Here is a 15693-nt window from a genome sequence, read left to right as displayed (position 1 = left end):
ATCGGGCTAGTTGCCATGTCTGTTTGTTGTTACTAAAAAATATACATGTTATACCTCTCTCTCCTACGATAAAAAACTACTACTGAGAAAAATGATAACATTTACCAATTTAATAGTACACATTTATTTATTTTTTCTTTTGAACAGTAATAAATGTGCATAGTATGTGTATCGATGTAGTCAAAGATTCTTTCTGATAGATTCACTGAAGTGATTCAGTTCAGAAGAGTCATTTATTGGTGAATCTGACTACATTTGTCACGCTACGCGTTATCGTTAAAAACTATGATATTCTTAATTTTTGATGTTTTAATAGATGCACTATATAACAAATTTGTTTTATTTATTTATTGACCAGTCATGAACATTGGGAAAAAATTATTTATTTGTTAAAGAATAATTTATATATAAATATATTTATTATATATTAAAAATGTAAGCAAATATTGATAAACAATTTTTTAATTGTATTATTAATTTTATTTTTTAATTAAAATTTTTTACTATGTTGTATTATTTTTAGTAATTATAATGGTAATTATTTGAACAATTTATGTATAAAATATATTTATTAAAATATAATTGCATTTATTGAAAAAAATAATGTTTTAGTCATTTTAATGTAACCATTTATTATAGAAATATTAATGCATTTATTATTTATTAAATCGCTGAATTTTATTGACAAGGAAAACAAATGTATTTTTTCATAAATTTTTATTAATAATAATTATAGTATTAATTTTAGTATAGTATTTAATAATATAATTCAAATTAAACGTTTTTATTGTAGAATTGTTAATGCCTTTAAATGTTAAATTTGAACAGTTTTAAATTATATTTTGGACTGTGTTGGCTCAGCATTGAGTCACTGGGACTTTTTTTTTTTTTTTAAAGCAGTGGCTGTTTTTTCTGTTTGACTAGGAAAAGCAGAAGAGCAACATGATAAACAACTTCAAAAACATCCGTTCTCCCCAGACCTTTCGCACACACTCTCCATGAGTCGCTGCCGTCCAGTGCTTGAAGTGTGCCGGTACGCAAAAAAGGCCACTTTTTTGTGCGCACCGGTACTTCTGATATGTTGCCGGTACTCAGAATAAAATCGTCAGGGTCTGGGTGATTAGGCTATATGATCCCATATATGATTAGAAATTATATAGAAACTATTTAAATCACACTACCCAGGTGGGATCACCGCTCATCTCGACCAATCACGTGAATGAACACAAGCAGCGTTCATTGCTGAACTTGAACGCTGAATTGAAGAAGCACTTCATTGTGTGGTGCGCGAGGGGAGGTGTGCTGAGAGTAATAATGAATTATTACTAATTTAAATCAGTACTTTATAACGAAATCATATCTTAAAATGAAAAGAAGCAGGCTTTTGCAATCACAACATTTTAAACCGTAAACTCCAGGAAAGTCCAAGGATCCAGCGAACGAATTCAAAACAGCGCTACTGCAGAGAAAACATGGCCGATTTCATCAGCGATTATGGAGAGAATAGTGACTTACGTCCAGATTTCAGTAAAATTATTCTTTTCAGTGTGTATTTGGCTTAAAAGCAAGAGTGTTTTATAATGAACGAATATGCGGTGGTCAGAGATTTAGCGATTCTGAATGGATCCGTATATTAAAGGCGATTTAGTGGTCTTTGGCTTCTCCCTGTGGTCCTGTTTGGTATTGCAGCTTGACTTGTGCTAATTTGGATTGAAAACTTTTATTTAATTATTGATTGATTGATTCTGTTTGAAAGATGACGCAGCAGCTGGGACGGGTCAGCTGATGGGGGCTCGTCTTGTCAGCAGCTAGAACAAGATGATGCTCTAGAATACATATTTATACTATATACTGTGTGCTCAGTGCACATTCATAAATGATGCAGAACTCTAATCTTAGCATTACTGTCATTAGTGTGTGTGTGTGTTTACAAGAACACATTTTGGTTTTAGGTTTTAAGACAATTTTGATGAAAGGTTTTGATCCACTTCAAATGTTGGCTAGTGTATATCCAAGTAGATTGAATTCATATTTCTTGTTTATTCTTGTGTTCATAAATGTATGTCCAATTAATTATCATTCAGATTCCCTGAGTTTCTCACTCTTAATTGGAGTTGTCCACAATGTCTAATCACACCTCATTTCTCATATAAATAAACGACCTACAAAATGTGTCATCAGCCTCGCTGTAACAAGACTCATTGTGTTGAATTGAATTAATCTGCAGCCGCATTGATTATTAGCACATGTGTTCTGACGCACCCGACTGGGACTTCAGCGGAATATAAAACGCCCTCAGATGGAGCGACTCGCTAATAAGAAGCTAAAGGAAAGCAATTTATTCCAGAAGGTGACCCCGCTTAACTGTGCTTACTGCTACAGTAATGAGCGTTTTTCAGAAAGGTGAAGGTATCCATGCCTGCTGACCGTTTACCCAGTTTGGCCCCAATTATACTCACATGACTCGTAAACTCCATCTCACGCTTTGCTCACATAATCTCCACGCGCTGCTTTTATTCTCCTCTCGTTCTCCGAACTCAGCAGATTATGTCATTTGTTTTACTTACGACGGTCCGCGGATATTTGCAGAGATGGACACGGAGCAGCGGATTCCAGTCGTGGAGACTAATGGTCATTAATAGCAGAAAATAACCCAATCAAAGCGGGTTGCCCGCTGGCTGTGTTTGATGAATATTAGCTCCACTCAGAGCGCTAGTGCCATAATCATCCTAGAGACGCTCCCGTGTAACCTGTGTCGTTCGTCTCGTCTCTCTCTTTTCTTATTGAACGTATGTTCGGGTTATGACAAAATTTGACATAATACTGAATTAGTTGAGTCACATTTATTAGTGTAGCTGGGGTTTGTGGGGCCCCGGTGCAGGTTGTACCCATGGGCCCTGTTTGAAATTGTGTAAATTGCACAAATAAATAAATAGAACAAAGGTAAAAAAAAAAATCAAGTAGCTGTCCAGAAACAGAAGTACAAAAAATATCATTGTATAGTCTTTACTGTATGAATTAAATATAGATTAATTCTTGTTAAAACTATAAAGTAATTCAGTAAAGGGCAGCGAGTGATTTTCTCTCATTTAATTTATTGGATTAACATTAAGGACACGACAGAAGCTAATAAAAAAAAAATAGGCGCGGTCACTTTTAGAGATAATGCATCCAATATTATGATACACATCCAATTTCTTTCTCAACGGTTTACGTTCACTTAAGACACAACCTACGTTTTTTTCCAAGGATACTCACCAAGACGGGTATTTCGATATAATTTTGTATGTATTTGTTGGTTCAAGAGAAAGAAGAGGCAAAACTCAATTCGGTGTTCAAGAGCTGGGCTTTCTGTGTATGCAATGTGCGTGCAGAATTAAGCTTTTCCCATCTTTCTGAGTTTGTATGTTTAAACTGTCAAGGTGTATTTGCTCAGTTCGGTGTTTGCACGCTGTCTGTGAGAGGCAGCTCTCTGAATGCGCACCAAACTCGACGCATGAGTTCTCAGTTGAGTTCTTTCACATCTTGTGTTGAAAGCTTTAGAATAAATTTGGCAAGGCTTAAAAACACATTTAAACACACAGTTGATAAGCTTTCTTGACAACATGTAGCAGTGGCCCGTCAACTGTCCTAAGCGTCTTTTTAGGCTGGCTTCGGCCAGTCGGTTGAAATTGCCAGGGGCCCCCCACAGCCTTGGGCCCCTATAATCGTCACCACCTTTTAGCCCACTAGTGAAGGCCCTGTTAGTGTTTGAATGAATTGGTTAAGTGACTGAATTGGTGTGTATAATCAAATAAGTTGAGTGAATGATTCATTGACTCACTCGTATAGGTGGTCACTTGTTTTGTTCCTGAATGAATTAGTGTGTTTAAATAAATTTAATTTCATTATATGTAATATTGTTTTATCCAGTTTACGCAGGTTAAAATTACATATAATTTTAGAAAAAGTAATGTGGGAAAAGTGTAGTAATGTTAATTAAGTAAATACATACACTATGTATAAATGTAGTAAGTGTTAATTACTGGTGGGAAGTTTCTTCAAGCTTTAGAAAAAAATATATATAATTTCCTTGTTTTAGAGATTCTTAGGATATAATACAACTCGGTGACTCGCTTATAGAGTCATGTTTTGTTTCTAAAATGAATCAGTGTGGTTGAATTTAAAGATTCAGTTACTCAGTCAGAAAAGCGAATACTTGTTTGTTCCTGAAATGAATCAGTGTTTGAATGAATGATTCAGTGACTCATTCATATAATCAAATCGAATGAATCATTCAAATTTTGCTGTGTCATGCAGAAAGTGTTTCAGAAAGAGTTTTATATATTCAAAAACATTTTAACATTTTACATTATTACTCGTCGTATTTTTGTCAAGATGATGTTTTCATAATTATATAATTAACAAGATCAAAAAGTAACTCATTGGTGAGGGTTAGCCTGACATTAGCAGGAATGGCTCAGTCGATGGAGTGAGTTCAGAATGGGACTGTTGTGGGAAATCTAGCTATTTCTAACAGTACCAGTCGCTATGACCCTGATCTCAGGAAAAACATGCTTCTCTGTTCATCCCCTGCAGACAGTTAATGAAGACGAGTGGGTTAGCGTAAACAGCCCCGAGTCTCTTTAATGACACTGTTGCTCTGCCATTTGAGGTCTTGGGTTGAAGGTATCTATTTTTCCATTAGAAAGCCATCTTCACCCGACAGCTGCGTGCATGAGCTCTTTGAAGTTGGCAACAAACCTATTTTCAAACCTAACCTTTAGCTTTGTGCTTTGCTAGCGCTCCCGTTTGGCTATAATTTGAGGGTTTGAAGAGGTAGATTACAGGACTGTGTATGTGTGTGGGTTCAGACACAGGATTTACGGTTTGCTAAAGAAGCATTTAGCATGGTAATTTTTTAAGCCACTAAACATAGCATCGCTATCTCTGGAGTTAATTAGCAACACTTTATTAGCAGTGGCATGTAATGGATAACCTGTGTCTTAATAGTAATGTTTACTCTAATCCGTTAGTATGTCACTGTAAACTAATAGTTTAAAGTGCTGTTGTCGGTTCTTATGCCACTCTTTAACGCTAGAGAGGTTAGCGTATCGCTAAGCTAATGACAAAACTCTCATTTGATCCCAATTGAGGTTGTTTCTTGCACCTGGCCAGCTAATGGCTTGACTCAAAGTTACATATAGAACAATAGAATACAACATAACATAATTTTATGTAATTTATAAAATATTTTTATAATTAAAATTATTTTTTTATAATTTACACATTTCTAATATACAGTTGTAATTATTGTGTATTTAAAAATTAATAATAATATAATGAATTATAGGTAGTAATAATAATAGTAATTACTTGTATCATATGTAGTAGTCCATTTTTAATTGCTATTTAATGAAAGATTCTCTCAGTTTGCCCGCTAACTTGGATTATTTTATTTATTTTAATTTAGTCTTCGATTTGGTTTATTTGTAGCTTCAGTTTAATTAAGTTTATTAAATAAATGTATTTATTTATTTCAGTTTAGGGCTGCCAATGTTAATTAAAAAGCTAATCTTAATATAATATTGTGTTTTTTAAATGATTCAATAACCATTAAATATTAATAAATAAATATTAATTAAATAATTGCATCATTTGAATTTTTTTTTTTTTTTGTCTGCATTTAATGAAACCATTTCTATCAGTGTGCCTGCCATCATGGATTTTTTTATTTTTTTTTCACTGCAGTTGTCACAATGCATTCTGGGATTGCCTTCTCCATAAAGATCACATGCAATGTTGCCTTCTATTCTGACCAAACTGAGCCATCTTACAAGGCAGCATGATGTCTAAAGGCTGGCTGTGTAGGCAGCTCACTAGATTTTGAAGCAGAGTTAATATGCTCACTGCTTCTGCATACGTTTGCTGAGGTGTCTGGTCCAATTTGGCTTATCTTGACCTGCGATTCGCAGTGTTGTCAAACATCCCGTAGCACCAGTGAGACCAGCGGCAGCGGTGGACATTCTCTGCCCAGAATTACCACAGAGGTTCCTGAGGGCCAAAGCACACCGGCACTTGCATAATGAGCTCTGACAGCAGCGGGAGCACAGCGGTCGGCTCCGGGAGCTTCTCAGAGCCCCACCAAACCAACTTCCCACTCACAGCGAGACGAGCCATGGCAGGAAAGATGGAGAAAGTGAGAGAAATGTCAGTTCCATCAAGGGGACAAGCTGTTGGAGAAGCTCAGGCATGAAGTACACACACACACTTTCCTCGAAGCTCCCTTGTAGCAATGGCCACATGCTGCACCCAGCTGCCTGATCTCTAGCATTCCTCGCTCTCCTGCAGCCATCAGGACGTGTTCCCAAACACTGGCTAAATTCAGCGCGCACACATACAGCACGTAACCTTCAATAAGAGCTTGTTTCTTAACGGTGTCTTGCTTAGGTAAAACACAATGAGGCCTCGGGGCGCAAACACACACACTCTCATGTACACACGTGGTGTATCTGGCTGGACGCCTGGAATCTAACAGACACTAACGTTCCTGTTTGCTCGTGGATGGTGTGGGCTTACTGTTGAGTTAAAGGAATAGTTCACCTAAAAATTAAATTTCAGTATGGCTTCTGTTTATTGTTCCCCGTGGAACACAAAAGATGATGTTTAGCAGAATGCTCACGCTGCTCTTTTCCATACTATGAAAGTAGTCAGAATGGTTTGTTTGTCTCAAAATGTCATATGATTTTATAATAATTGAAATATAGTTGACTAATATGGGCTACTTTCGTGATACTTGTACCAGGCTTTTTCACAGTTTTTTAATGGTTATTTATTTATTTTATTTTTTCTGGGCGTTTTTAAATAAATAAATACATACACTATGTATAAAGCTACAAATAATTGGTAGCTCTTTTTTATTTTTAGTTAGTTGGAGTTTTTCAGTTAACAGATATTTTAATGTTATTTTTAAGCAACCATTTTGATGTGTTGAATTTCCAAAATGACTAAAATGTTCTTACTCCTACCAAACGTAAATTTTCTGTGATATTCTTACACATTTTAGTCTGTTTCTCGCATTATCACATAACTTCAGAGGACTTTGATGAAGATAACTTACAAGTCAACTTGACTGCTGTTATTATATTTTAATTGTGCTTTTTGTCATTTTTGTTGCCCAATCATTTTAAATTTATAGAAAATAGCAGCTTGACCATTCAAGTGCCTCTGTTTTTGATCTATGTAAGACAGACATGTTTGGAATGAAACTGAAATGTGAAGTAAATGATTTGTGTGAACGGTTTCTTTAAGAGGGTGAGAGGTGTTGAAAGTACGAGGGCGAATGATCGATGTGTTCTGTGGACTACAGTCAGCCGATTAGGATGATGAGCGGTTCAGGCACAGGTTCAGTGCACTGCACCTGCTCTCACCGCCTGGTCATGTGATCACAGCGGCTGATGAGGTCATAATGCACAAGATCCCACCTGAGCCAAGGAAAACCTCAGATGTTACTTAAAGCTCTTCCTCAATGTCTCTCACTTCTTTCATGTGTTACTTTTAAACTTCCGTCCCTACAGTCTCCACCTTTCACTTGTTATTTAATGTCTGATGTTCTTACTCCTACCAAACGCTTTCTTGGCTGTAGCCCGCCGAGGTGTGTCCCAATTTTGAACCGTCATGGGGATGTATTGTCTACCACCTGAGCAGATACCCGGCCCTCCGGTGGTCCCCTGGGAGCCCAATTCATCCCCAGAGCCCTGTGATTGAAAGAAAAGAGGGTGTAGTAGAAGAATGTTGTGTTTTGATGGAAAAGAAAACATTATTGGTGCAGAAGGTGGGCTCGGAGGACGTTCTCTGGCTCCCTGTCCTGACAAATGCAATTTTGGATTTGACAGTCACGTTATTCCCTCAGGCACTTGGAGGGCTGGAAGTGCGACGTGTTGCGGGAGTTGGAAGTGCACGCATTTTCCTCCTGCTTTACCTGCCTGGCGAGCCATCTGTTTGGCAAAAACACACGTCTTGAGCTGCAGATGCTTCCTGTTTCCCCCCCATCGTCATGCAGAAACTTCGCTTTTGCAACACCATGCTTCTTCGTCTCCGCATGGCTGAACATGCAAATGAGTTGTTGAAGTCATCCTAACAGGACGTGACGATAAAGGTAATGAATTCTTCCGTCCTGTGCACCCCATGACACGCTCTCGTTTGCATAGCCTCCACCCTCGGCAGGCATAAGCCCCTTCATGCTCAGGCTGAACGCTGCCTTACAGCCCTGCCAGCATGTGAATGAACTTTGCAAAAGGCTTTCAATACGGATCAGGTTTGATTCCTCTTGGTCTGCTTCCCAATCCAATCCCAAACTTTGAAAGACTCTTGTTTTGGTTTTTGGGTTTTTTTTTAAGGAAAGAAGCATGGTGTTGGCAGACGAGGGAGGTTGTAGTGAACACTGCAGAATATATTTCTTTTAAAAAATTAAATATCTGAACCTTAAAACCAACATTTGCTTAAGAATTTAGTTTATTTTTACTTCCCTCATTAGCAAATTAAATGTTAATTAAAGGCATAGTTCATCCCCAAAAAAGAAAATTATGTCATTAATTACTCACCCTCATGTCGATCCAAACCCGTAACACCTTCGTTCATCTTCGAAACACCGATTAAGACATTTTTGATGAAATCCGAGAGCTTTCTGTCCCTGAATAAATAGCAATGCTACTGACACGGTCAAGGTCCAGAAAGGTAGTAAGGACATCGTTAAAATAGTCCATGTGACCTCTGTGGCTCAACCGTAAGTTTACGAAGCTACAAGAATACTTTTTGTGCGCAAAGAAAACAAAAATAACTTTATTCAACAATTTTTCATTCACGAGAGTACCGTGACACCTGGTTTCATAGAGAGGGCTTAGCCTAAACCAGGATTAGGCCATAGTTTAATTAGGACATTTAAGTCATTTTTATAAACATGCCTTAGAATAAAGAACTACTAGTGTGCATCTTAAGACAAAACAAATGCACTGATATATTTTAAGATCAGTCAGTGTAAGTTTCTTTCAGTTGAAACAGCTCAGATTTACAGTTTAGTCTAGGACTAAGCTTAAGCCTTGTCTGTGAACCCGAGGGATTAAGTATAATTATTTTGGTTTATTCTAGCAATTTCATAATCTTTCATGATAATGTTTGAAACACCAGTTACTTTAAGATCAATTTTTTTTCCGTTTATCCTTTTGAATTAAAAGTTCCACAGTTACTTACAAGTGTGTTGTTTCAGGCAGTCAGTGTTCGTCTTGATAACTTCCTGCAGATGTCATCCGTTATCACCTTTTATTTTTACCTCGGTTTGTTTATGTTTCTACTCGATAAGACATTATGCAGCTTCTCAGCTTCCGTTATCAGGAACATCAGTTTGCATTGTGCCCCTCTGAAATACGCAATTTCCTTGGAAACATGAAGGAATGTTTATTTTTCTCTCACACTAACATCAGACCTTGTTTGGATCCAGCGGAAACATCTGTGTTCATGACCTTTTTTAAAAAGTACTGTGGTATAATACTGCGCTTATTGGCAGCCCATGTATTCTTTCAAACTAATTAGAATTTTCATCTGAATTGTAATTAACACTTCTTCGAAGTTGTGTACAGCGGTTAGCATTTAGCATTTAGCTTTTTTTTTTTTGTTATAGTGATTTTTGTCATTTTCTTTTGGTGTTGTTGTTTTTCTGAATTACCTCAGAATGCAGCCCAGAATCCAGCTCAGCCCATCACACTCCAAATTGAAGTCCAACAGTAATTGTTTGTCATAAAAGTAAATGTTTTTGATGGCTGTAGTTTACAGGAAATGAATATAGGCACATAACGTCTGAAAGTTATTGTCAGATTGTTAGCAAGTGCGGTAAAGCACAGCACGCTGTCGACGCTTCTCTAAATTGAACCCGCTGACCATCCCGACCTGTGCCTGCTGAATTTTTAACAGTAATAGTATATATTTTGGACACGTTACACATTCCATCTGAATTCTCCTGAAGGAGGCAATCAATTCTGTAGTGTTATGAATTATAAAGAAGCTGAAAGGTGTAAGAGCACGAATATGTTTACTGATGGCTTCATTGGGGCCCAAGAGGAGCCGTATCGGCGCTGGAGGAAAGATTTAACGGCTGTGTAATATCACCCACTCACACAAAACAAACAAAACATGCAGAATCATTCCCATGGGATGTTTAGCAGATGCATTGAGGTTTTTTTTTCTTCTTCTTCTGTATGCTGGCGTTTATCTCGTAAAATGTGATAAAAGCCCATTCGTCACTGTTATTATTTGATAGCTGAAGTCATGCCGTGAGCGCAGATGGATTGATGCTATCAGAGTCCGGCTGTCAGCAGCGTTTCCTGAACATTCTGTCTTTATTTCAGAAAGTAGCAATTGCTGAATATTATACAACACCTTGCTTGAGTTGTTACAGGTGAGGCTTGGAAGAGAAGTATCCAAATGTCTTTTATAACTCAAGAGAACTAGTTCAAGTATCACCTGTGTCTCAGGTGTTTCTCCTAAACTTCTTTAGGAGTACTACAACTGGAAGATTGTTTCCACCTCAGTTTCTTTGCTATGTAATTGCTACTGTAAATTCTCATAATTTTGACTTTATATCTCACATGAGACATTACAGTATATTGTAACTCACAATTGATACTATATTTCTCATATCTGGAACATTTTCTCATGTATTTGTGCATTTTGTCTCACAAATGCTACTTCATTATGATTTCGACAATGAGGTTTTATTTGTTAAATATTGCTACTTTATTTGTGACTTTGCGGTGAGAGTTTATCTTGCAGTTTCTACTTTATTTTTCATTGTTTCTATGTTTCTCAGATATGTGACTTGGCTTACAGTGAGACTTTTTATATCTTACCATTACTACTTTTTCCTCATGTCGAGACTGTATCTCCCAATTACTTCTTTATTGCTCATAATTGTTATTTTTCCTGAATGTTTGACTTAATATCTTACAGTAAGACTTTACTTTATTTCTCATAGTTGTTCCTTTTATTTCTCAGATTTGTGACTATATCTGACAGTTAGATTTTTCTCACCATTGCTACTTCATTTCTTGCATGTGAGTCTCAGACTTTAGTCTTTATTTAAATTGCTACATTATTTCTAATAATTGCTACTTTTCGCATTTGACTATTTCACAATGACTTTTTATCTTGAAATTGTTACCTTTCCACATAATTGTTACTTTATTTCTCAGATGTAAGACTCATAATGAGGTTATATCTCACGATTACTTAAATTTTTTGCATTTGTGACTATTTCAGAATGAGACTTTATCTCGTAATTGCTACTTTTCTCGTAATTTTGACTATAGCTCACAATGTGATTATTGCAATTAATTGCTACTTTATTGTAATTTTACATCTCACAATTGCTAATTTTGTCGTACTTTTTTTGACTTTACCACAATTACACTTTATATAATTGCTACTTTAATTAGTCGTAATTGCTTTATATGACCATCATTTTAGGTTTATTTCCTTCGGTGGATTTCCATCCTTGAAATACTTTCATAATAGTTTGAGAGAAATATTTGAGCTTATATTAAGATCTCTGACTTTTGCAGATTGTGATGTTGTGAAAATGTTCTCCCCAGTCCAACTTCTCTCTGACATGGAGAAACAACTGAGATGTAATTCACAAGTTTTCTTTCCTACAAGTGACTCTGCATGTGTTTGAAGCCGTGTGAATATGCAACTAGTTGTTGGCGAGAGAAACCTGTTGGCTGTGAGAAGCAAATGGAGACACATCAAGGCTGTTATGTTAAATAATGAGCTTCCACGGGGGCCGTTCGCTTAAGAAACAACAGCAGTAAGACACACGCTCTCACATTCAGACTCGCAATCCAATCAAAGAGGCATTTTGCAGGTTGAGGTGAATATAGACGCCTGCCTTCCCATCATTCCTCACTCGGGCGTCCCAGGGGCAGCATCTCTGGTCCAGACGTGATTGTGAAGAGCGAGTGCGAAGCCAAATCGACTTAAAGGTAAAAGTTGATTTTCTGTAGATTTCAAGTATTAGAGATGTCAGGCCTGGATAAGCCCAAACATTCCCCTGCTCTGCCGGAGAGCGGGAGCGGCTCATTATCCTGTTTTTCCGTACCTCGGGCCTGTCTGTTTACGCCGATAAGACTCCATTCTCGTCAATCTGGCGGGGGGATCTCCATCAAAAACACTCGGGGAACTGTATTGATGGTTGGGAGAGATTATGGATGTGGCTGCTCCGCTGAACTGACACGTCGTTTTGTACCCAGGGGCCCCTGGCTCGCCGCTCAATGTTTTGTTTTTGATCTGAAAGCATGGATAAGAAATACACAGTTGCAGCTGGAGAATGTTGTTTTTTCTGTCTTTGAAGATTGAGTTGCGATTCAGAGAAACAGAAACTCTTGTCCAGAGAGAGACATGAACTCTGGGCTCGAGAAACAGAGGTGGGTGTTCAAACCAGTCTTCGGTCCAGCCCTGCAGCACAAATCTCAGACGAATTCATAAATGTACAATCGTAGAGTCTCCATCTTTTGTTTAATAAGCAGCCTGTTGTCATTCAAAGTATGCCGCGTAAGGGAAACTTTACTAGCTTAAAACTCCATATGCATATAGCTTTATTTAAATATGCTAAATAAGTAACTACAGTTTAAATAAAGAAGTATCAGGCCACAGAATGCATTAGTGGTTCAATTTATGGATCAACTGAAGTATTTAATTATACTTTCCGGTAAGAAGTTTTTATACATTGATCCTTTTGAACTGAAAGTTCTTCGATTTCTCAAAAGTGTGTTTAGACAGCTGGTGTTCATTCAGATAATTTCCTGTTTCTTTCTGCTCTGACATTATGCGGCTGTTCCATTATCAATGCCTTCACTCTGCTTTTTGCCATTTTCCCATTTTGTGTGGCTTTTTTCATGGTCTTTCTATCTTTCATTTTTTTTTTATTCTTTTTTTGCATTTTTGGTGTTTTGCCATTTAATTACATTTATTAATTGTCGATATTTCCATAAACCTTTATGTGATCCTGGACCTGGAACTGAGCTTTATACATCATCTGAAAGCTGAATAAATAAACTTTCCATTGATGTATGGTTTGTTAGGATCGGACAATATTTGGCCGAGATACAACTTTAAAGTTTAAAGCCTTTAAAGTTGTCCAAATGAAGTTCTTAGCAATGCATATTAATAATCAAAAATGAAGTTTTGATGTATTTATGGTAAGAAATTTACAAAATATATTCTTGGAACATGATCTTTACTTAATATCCTAATGATTTTTGGCATAAAAGAAAAATTTATAATTTTTTGGCTTTTGCTAGAAATATACCCCATTGACTTGAGACTGGTTTTGTGGTCCAGGTTCACATATAACGTTAAGTTAGCATTGCAGATAGCGTCGTGTAACTGAATTGACATTTTACTTTACTTTGTAACTAATATCTATCATGATGATTATTCTCTGTCTGTCATAATGTCCTTCGTAAAAACCACATCAAGATATGCATAGCATCGATCTGTCTTCCATCTCTTTTTGATTTGCGGTCCAACCACTCACATGAAGATGACTTCTGCTAATTGTCCGGTCATCAGCTGCGCTTTGAAAGGAAATTGAAATCGTTTGAATGCCATCAGTTGCTTAACACTTAGAGTTCAATACATTAGAAAACGTTGATTTGAAAGGGCCTTTAGAAGAAACTTTGCTTTTTGCAGACAGTTGTGAACATGAAAGTCCCAACCAAACGGCTCCAGACTGCATTAGGTAATTTGAAGTATTTTGAAATGCACGTCGTTGCCTTGATTGGATGAGTGCACATTTTAGGGGACCGTTTTAAACCATTAAAATAACCCGCCAATAAACCGTTATATAAGAACAGGGTTAAACCGGGTTAATGCTGCGTGTCTCTGTGGATCTGAAGAGCAGTGAGGGTTCGTTTTTGCCGTTAAAGCTGCTAATTGCCTGCCGCTACCTCCAACAGCACTCCACAGCTAGCAGTGGCACAACACAGTTCATTTTTTCACTCATTTCCCCTCATAGCCTCCCCTGAATTATTTTCCGGGCTCCTTCGCCAGCCGTGGGTGATTTATGTGTTTATGGCCATTACTGACGTTGACTAATCCATTTTGTTTTTTTCCTGCTCTTGCTCTCCTGGCAGCGTCACGTCGCTCCCTGAGGAATATCAATTACCCAGTTCCTTTTAACTCATGGTTTTCCGAGCCCTCACAGAGGACTGACTGAAACGGACAGATGTCAGCAATGGCACAGAAGTATCCAGTGATTTGTGTCCATTTTTAGCCAGGATAACTAAAAGCCAGAGACTAACAGACTCAAATATTTTGCTTCATTGATTATTAGCAAGTAAGCTAGTCATCTTTTAAGGTTGCAAGTGTATTACGTAAAATATGAGAAACAATTTGTGGCAAATTGCTGTTGTAGTTTAAATGTGCATTTCTGAATTTTTGGACTTAATAGGCCAAAATAAAAACATTTATATAAATAGGCAGTGTTTCGAAGTAATGGCTAATAGCCCACAAGCATGGTATGCTGAGTACATTTGTGTTGAACTTCGATTAATTTTCAGGTTTAATGGAAAGCACCTGCCATGAATCATGTGATTTGCGCATTGTATTTTATGCTGTTTGTTTGGGAAAACAAGATATGTACTATTAGCACTCGTATGCTTAGCAATATTTTAGCATCGTAATCAGATCATTAAGATTATTTCAAGTCAGTAAATGACTATTTATTAAATGATGTTAATGGTGTAAATGTTAGATATTAAAATTGTCATGCTTTGTCTAAATATATGAAAATGAACTAAAACTAAAATCAATTATTTTAAATGCTAAGAGAGAATTTAGGTATCACAAAAATGTAGTTTCAAAATGGATATTCATTTTGAAGTTTGCTAAATATTATTTAATAGTTTTGTCAAATTATTCGTGTTTTAAAGATTAACTGAGTGAGGAACTGAGTCATGTTGCATGGCTTTAGCCAAAGTGAAATCTAACTGGTTCAAAATCTAAATAATGTTTTTATTGGTCTGGTTGCTGTGCTGTTGCTAAGGTGTTCTGGGTGGTAAATCACAAATTTCCCTATCATCTATTGTGGTGCTATCACATTAGATGCAAAATTAAATGTGTGCTGCAGAATTTTTTTGACTTAAGGAACATTTATAAATAGGCAGTGCCATGAGTAGCTTGCGTTTAGTACCTTCGCCTTAAACTTTACATTAAAGATTCATTTCCAGGTTTAATGGAAAGCGACTACCATAAATCACATGAAATGTGGATTGTGCAGTGTATTTTATGCTATCTATGTGGGAAAACGAGATGTATTAGCGCTCTTAGGCTTTGCATACCAATATTTCAACATGGTAATCGGACCACTAACTCGTTGTTAGATGATTTCAAGTCAGTACATGATCTTTAAATGAGTGGAACAGGTGATTTGTTAAATCAGTGAACAACTTTTTGCCTGAATGGGAAGATTTCTGGGTGTCAGCTGTGTTTAGGCCGCGGGGCAATGACATGGTCGTGTCGCATCTCTGCTAAATTGGGCATGGCAGCAAAACACGACTCTGCTTGGATCTGTCAGAGGATCTCCCTGGGACATGGTTTAATGACTGGCGTATGTTTATGGCAGCGCTGTTCTCTGCTTGCTTTCTGACGGGGAGATTCGCTCAC

The 15693-nt window shown here is 37.0% G+C and overlaps 2 protein-coding genes across 3 annotated transcripts in view; both read left to right on the top strand.

Moving 5' to 3' along the window:
- LOC306875005 (acid-sensing ion channel 1B) overlaps nt 1–15693 on the top strand; it is a 170786-nt gene that overhangs the window by 89380 nt on the left and 65713 nt on the right. The window lies entirely within an intron of this gene.
- The window catches only part of LOC306875011 (uncharacterized protein), a 991916-nt gene continuing 977428 nt past the window's right edge, over nt 1206–15693 (top strand). Inside the window, exon 1 of the mRNA XM_079425373.1 lies at nt 1206–1628. The gene's annotated coding sequence lies outside the window, so the exon portion shown is untranslated. The remainder of the gene's footprint in view (nt 1629–15693) is intronic.

Source organism: Barbus barbus (assembly GCF_936440315.1).
Source record: "Barbus barbus genome assembly, chromosome: 9".
NCBI lineage: Eukaryota > Metazoa > Chordata > Actinopteri > Cypriniformes > Cyprinidae > Barbus > Barbus barbus.
The sequence above is the reverse complement of the archived record's forward strand: the minus strand, read 5'-3'. Positions and strand labels throughout refer to the sequence as shown.